The sequence below is a fragment of the Rhinoderma darwinii genome, unplaced genomic scaffold (assembly GCF_050947455.1).
Source record: "Rhinoderma darwinii isolate aRhiDar2 unplaced genomic scaffold, aRhiDar2.hap1 Scaffold_436, whole genome shotgun sequence".
Lineage (NCBI taxonomy): Eukaryota > Metazoa > Chordata > Amphibia > Anura > Rhinodermatidae > Rhinoderma > Rhinoderma darwinii.
Window position 1 is genome coordinate 204,478 of NW_027463850.1, and position 6,074 is coordinate 210,551.

Sequence of the window (6,074 nt, forward strand, 5' to 3'; positions counted from 1 at the left end):
CACCACACTCGTATTATCCGACCAAAAGACCACGGACCGATCAGCCACAGATCAACGGCAACAACTATGGGAAACAGCTCAAGTAATGTCAAATACACACCATCCCCTGACATGCCAAGATACAGACCAGGAGCGTGCGCACCAAGAATAACCAAGTACTCCGCCAAAACCCACCGCTCCAGCGGCATCCGTAAATAATTCCAAATCCGTACTAGAAATAGAAGGAGCACGACAACAAGTTCGGCCATTATAATCCTCCAGAAAGTTACACCAGACGCGTAGATCAGCCTTAATGGAAGATGTAATGCGTACATGATGAGACGAAACCGAGACACCGGCCGTAACCAAAGACAAGCGCCTAGAAAAAACTCGACCCATAGGCAAAATCCTGCAAGCAAAAACCATGAAATCCAACCAAGACTGGATCTGACGCAATCGCAGCTTAAGAGAAGAAATCTATTTACAGGCATTTTATTTCTTTTTTATACATTAATTACGTGTGACAAGGAGTGGAACGTATGCCCAATAGAGAGAAATAGAAGCTCTAAGACCAGAGTTCCCTATAACCTCCTCATTGTATTCTCTAAGGTAAGGAAAAGAAGAAAGATGCCCCGTAATTGTGGGTTCTAAATAAAGTCATTAAAGAAAGCAACCAAAATGAAAATGTTCGTTTAAACCACGTGGATTAACAGAATCCATAGACTCTCCCCCTCTTAACGAGAGCCTCATCCAGATCCCCCTCTCTAATAGCCAGGTATAATCGACAGATTGCCCATCCTTTAAGATTGGTCCAATCCAAATTATGCACGTTCTTCTAGTGCCTGGCAATTGGAGTTGGGGTAAAGGGTTTGTTCTGAGACCGACTCTCTCATTTTTGTCAAAGTTCACAGTGGAGCCAATGTGCTCCCTAATCCGAATGTTAAGTTCTCTTCTAATCTTTCCCTCATATCGGAGGCCACATGGGCATTCCAAGCAGTAGGTCACACCTTCCGATGTGCGTCTAATATGCTCTTTGATGGAAAAAAATTTGCCAAAACCATCCTGAAATTCTTTTGTCGTTTTAAGAATTCTGCACACCCTGCATAGTTTACATGGAAAAAAAACTGAAGTTTAGGTCATTGTTTTATTATCATTACGAACAAAATGTAGTCGAATTGATGCAACGTTAGACCCTTGGTCACGAACAACGGGAATTCCTTATTTCTCTCTTAGAGATTCTGTTACAATGCAACTATTTTTTTTTTTTTTCAAGATGATTTCTACATACAATGTTGGTGTACCGCAATGGGGTCCAATGTCTCTCCAACCTATCTGAACATTTTTATGGTATTTTTCGACAAAAAAAATTGTGTACCCATCCTGCCTCTTCCAATATGTGGGGGGCTGGATGAGGTACATTGATGCTTTTTTCGTGTGGGATAACGAGGTCTCAACATTGCCTCAATTTACCCTTGTTTATTCACAAAAAAAATTAAATTTTTGGATACCATTGTAGTAAGAAGCGGTAATTGACTAGTAACAGAACTGTTTCTGTTGCCCACAGATCGTAATAATTTACTGCACTTTAAAAGTAGTCACCCAAAAGGAACAGTTGAATCACTCCCCTATAGCCAACTTTTGAGCGTAAAGTTGCGGACGATGGTATTATAGATGATCGGCTTAAAATGATGTGACAAATTTTCTGAAAGGAAGTGTCCTAAACCAATTCTGGATAGAGCTTTGAATAAGGTCAAAAACCTAGAACGATGTTCCCTATTACATTTTAAAAAGAAACGGGAAGAACAGAAAATAATTCCGTTTGTCAACCTATGCACACTGGTCTATTTTAAGGGACACGTTCCCAGACACCCATGATGGCCTATAGGAGACCGACCAACTTGAAAGATAGACTGGGATATAAGGGCGGAAATAGCCTCTAAAAAAACAACAAAAAGGGATGTTCTCCTTGTCTGGAATGTTTGCAACTGTTTGATTAGAGGTAATCGCTTTTTACATCCCAGAACAGTTAAATGATCTCATATTAAACATGGTTATAAATGCCGGTCCAGCTACATATATCATCCAATGTCCATGTGGTCTACTGTATGTTGGAGAGACCACGCAGGCGTGTAGGAAACGATTGAACCAACATAAGTACAAGATTAGGAGTCCTAAAAATGATTTACCAGTCCCAGACCACTTTACGAAATATAAACCTAGCATTTCACAACTGCGTGTCAAGATTATATATGGAGTGCCCCTATGAGGAGGGCTGGGGACGGAAAAATGGGGCTTAAAAAACTAGAGCCAAAATAGATTTTTGAATTAGAAACCAAAAGGCCTGAATAGGGATTTTAGGATGACAGGTATTTGTTAATAATGGTTTTCCCGTGCAGGTTCCTGGTGACAATATCATCGTCTGAATGACAATTAAGATAAGGTGCCCAGACTTTTGGTTGTGATTTTAAAAAAAAATCGGATTTTGTAGATAACTATGCACAATAAGAACCATGAATATTCTGAATTCGCTAATCAATAAGTGCTGCTCCACCCCCCCCCCCCCCGAGTCTGCTGCTCCTCCCCCCCTGAGTCTTCTGCTCCTCCCCCCCTGAGTCTTCTGCTCCTCCTCCCCCCCCTGAGTCTTCTGCTCCTCCTCCCCCCCCCTGAGTCTTCTGCTCCTCCTCCCCCCCCTGAGTCTTCTGCTCCTCCTCCCCCCCCTGAGTCTTCTGCTCCTCCTCCCCCCCCTGAGTCTTCTGCTCCTCCTCCCCCCCCTGAGTCTTCTGCTCCTCCTCCCCCCCCTGAGTCTTCTGCTCCTCCTCCCCCCCTGAGTCTTCTGCTCCTCCTCCCCCCCCTGAGTCTTCTGCTCCTCCTCCCCCCCCTGAGTCTTCTGCTCCTCCTCCCCCCCCCTGAGTCTTCTGCTCCTCCTCCCCCCCCCTGAGTCTTCTGCTCCTCCTCCCCCCCCTGAGTCTTCTGCTCCTCCTCCCCCCCCCTGAGTCTTCTGCTCCTCCTCCCCCCCCCTGAGTCTTCTGCTCCTCCTCCCCCCCTGAGTCTTCTGCTCCTCCTCCCCCCCCTGAGTCTTCTGCTCCTCCTCCCCCCCCTGAGTCTTCTGCTCCTCCTCCCCCCCCTGAGTCTTCTGCTCCTCCTCCCCCCCCCTGAGTCTTCTGCTCCTCCTCCCCCCCCCTGAGTCTTCTGCTCCTCCTCCCCCCCCCTGAGTCTTCTGCTCCTCCTCCCCCCCCCTGAGTCTTCTGCTCCTCCTCCCCCCCCTGAGTCTTCTGCTCCTCCTCCCCCCCCTGATTCTTCTGCTCCTCCCCCCCCCCGAGTCTTCTGCTCCTCCCCCCCGAGTCTTCTGCTCCTCCCCCCCCCCGAGTCTTCTGCTCCTCCCCCCCCCCGAGTCTTCTGCTCCTCCCCCCCCCCGAGTCTTCTGCTCCTCCCCCCCCGAGTCTTCTGCTCCTCCCACCCTGAGTCTTGCGTCTTCTACATGTGTGTTGGATTCTTCGCCATCTCCGCAGTATTTGTTTCATCTATGGCCGGTTTGGTCTTTTCCTGGACAGTGGGGTTTGCCTTAATGATAGGGGATGTGGATGGTCGTATGTTTGGGTAGTGGTTTCTGTGTCCCTTTTTTTGTCCTTGTCCACTTTCAACTAATCCAGGACGTTATTTAAATGATAAAATCATTTGGGGTCTATTGGTGCGACCTCCACCCTCCCATACGGTGATGGACTGGCTGATGGTCTACATGTGGTGTATTGGACCATGTACCCGTGGCGATATTCTACCAACTACCTAAGGCCTAGTCAGATGACGGACCTCTATTACCACTCCGGCTGAATGGTATCTGCTTGTATCCTCTCACTATGGCGGATATCATTCATTATCTTATAAGAAAAATAAAAAACCCCTCTGATGATTCTGCGTTTTGGGCTCAATTCCTATGCAGATGCTTAGTGTGGAGGACTGTGGTCTTGAATACCTGGGAAATGTATTTCAAACCTGGGATTTAGCCATAAAATATTTCTTTTCGGTCAGGAGCTTTGGCTTTACTTGCCGCACTTCTATTCATGATGGAGAACCAGGATTAATGACTGTAACCGTATAATGCTGGAATAACCCGGACTAATGGCTCCGCTGTGCTCACCAGCAGACTGGGACTTTCTCAGCCAAACGTGATCTGTAGGACTTGGTTCTTGCGCAAGTTCTGATATGAACCGAGATCGAGCGTGCGCAGTTGGATGAGATTTTGCTGAACTTTACCTCTGTCGTCTAAACGTTGCTGGCAGCAGCCTGACATGCGCAGCTCAGTGTATATGTATGTATGTACACTACCGTTCAAAAGTTTGGGGTCACCCAGACAATTTTGTGTTTTCCATGAAAACTCACACTTATTTTTATCAAATGAGTTGCAAAATGACTAGAAAATATAGTCAAGAGATTGACATGGTTAGAAATAATAATTTTCTCCTTCAAACTTTGCTTTTGTCAAAGAATGCTCCATTTGCAGCAATTCCAGCATTGCAGACCTTTGGCATTCGAGCGGTTAATTTGCTGAGGTCATCGGGAGACATTTCACCCCCCATGCTTCCAGAAGCCCCTCCCACAAGTTGGATCGGCTTGATGGGCACTTCTTGCGTACCATACGGTCAAGCTGCTCCCTCAACAGCTCTATGGGGTTGAGATCTGGTGACTGCGCTGGCCACTCCATTACAGATAGAATACCGGCTGCCGGCTTCTTCCCTAAATAGTTCTTGCATCATTTGGAGGTGCTTTGTGTCATTGTCCTGTTGTAGGATGAAATTGGCTCCAATCAAGCGCTGTCCACAGGGTATGGCATGGCGTTGCAAAATGGAGTGATCGCCTTCCTTATTCACAATCCCTTTTACCTTGTACAAATCTCCCACTTTACCCCAGACCATCACATGACCTCCACCATGCTTGACAGATGGCATCAGGCTCTTCCAGCATCTTTTCAGTTGTTCTGCGTCTCACAAATGTTCTTCTGTGTGATCCAAACACCTCAAACTTCCATTCGTCTGTCCATAACACTTTTTTCCAATCTTCCTCTGTCCAATGTCTGAGCTTTTGCCCATATTAATCTTTTCCTTTTATTAGCCAGTCTCAGATATGGCTTTTTCTTTGCCACTCTGCCCTGAAGGCCGGCATCCCGGAGTCGCCTCTTCACTGTAGACGTTGACACTGGCGTTTTGCGGGTACTATTTAATGAAGCTTCCAGTTGAGGACCTGTGAGGAGTCAACTATTTCTCAAACTAGAGACTCTAATGTACTTGTCTTGTTGCTCAGTTGTGCAGCGGGGCCTCCCACTTCTCTTTCTACTCTGGTTAGAGCCTGTGTGTGCTGTCCTCTGAAGGGAGTAGTACACACCGTTGTAGGAAATCTTCAGTTTCTTGGCAATTTCTCGCATGGAATAGCCTTCATTTCTAAGAACAAGAATAGACTGTCGAGTTTCACATGAAAGCTCTCTTTTTCTAGCCATTTTGAGAGTTTAATCGAACCCACAAATGTAATGCTCCAGATTCTCAACTAGCTCAAAGGAAGGTCAGTTTTATAGCTCCTCTAAACAGCAAAACTGTTTACAGAGGTGCTAACATAATTGCACAAGGGTTTTCAAGTGTTTTCTAATCATCCATTAGCCTTCTAACACAGTCAGCAAACACAATGTACCATTAGAACACTGGAGTGATGGTTGCTGGAAATGGCCTCTATACAGCTATGTAGATATTGCATTAAACACCAGACGTTTGCAGCTAGAATAGTCATTTACCACATTAACAATGTATAGAGTGGATTTCTGATTCATTTCATGTTTTCATTGAAAAAAACTGTGCTTTTCTTGCAAAAATAAGGAAATTTCTAAGTGACCCTAAACTTTTGAACGGTAGTGTATATATAATGTGTATATTGTTTATGTATATTTAGTGTGTTCGTGTGTGTGTATGTGATAGTGTCTCAGAAAATGAGAATACTATATAAGCCCAATTTCAAAAATTATTTTTAATACGGAAATGTCGTCCTACTGAGAAGTCTGTCCAGTATCTGCCCTCAATACTTGGCCGGAGCTCCGACTCTGAATGAATTACTCC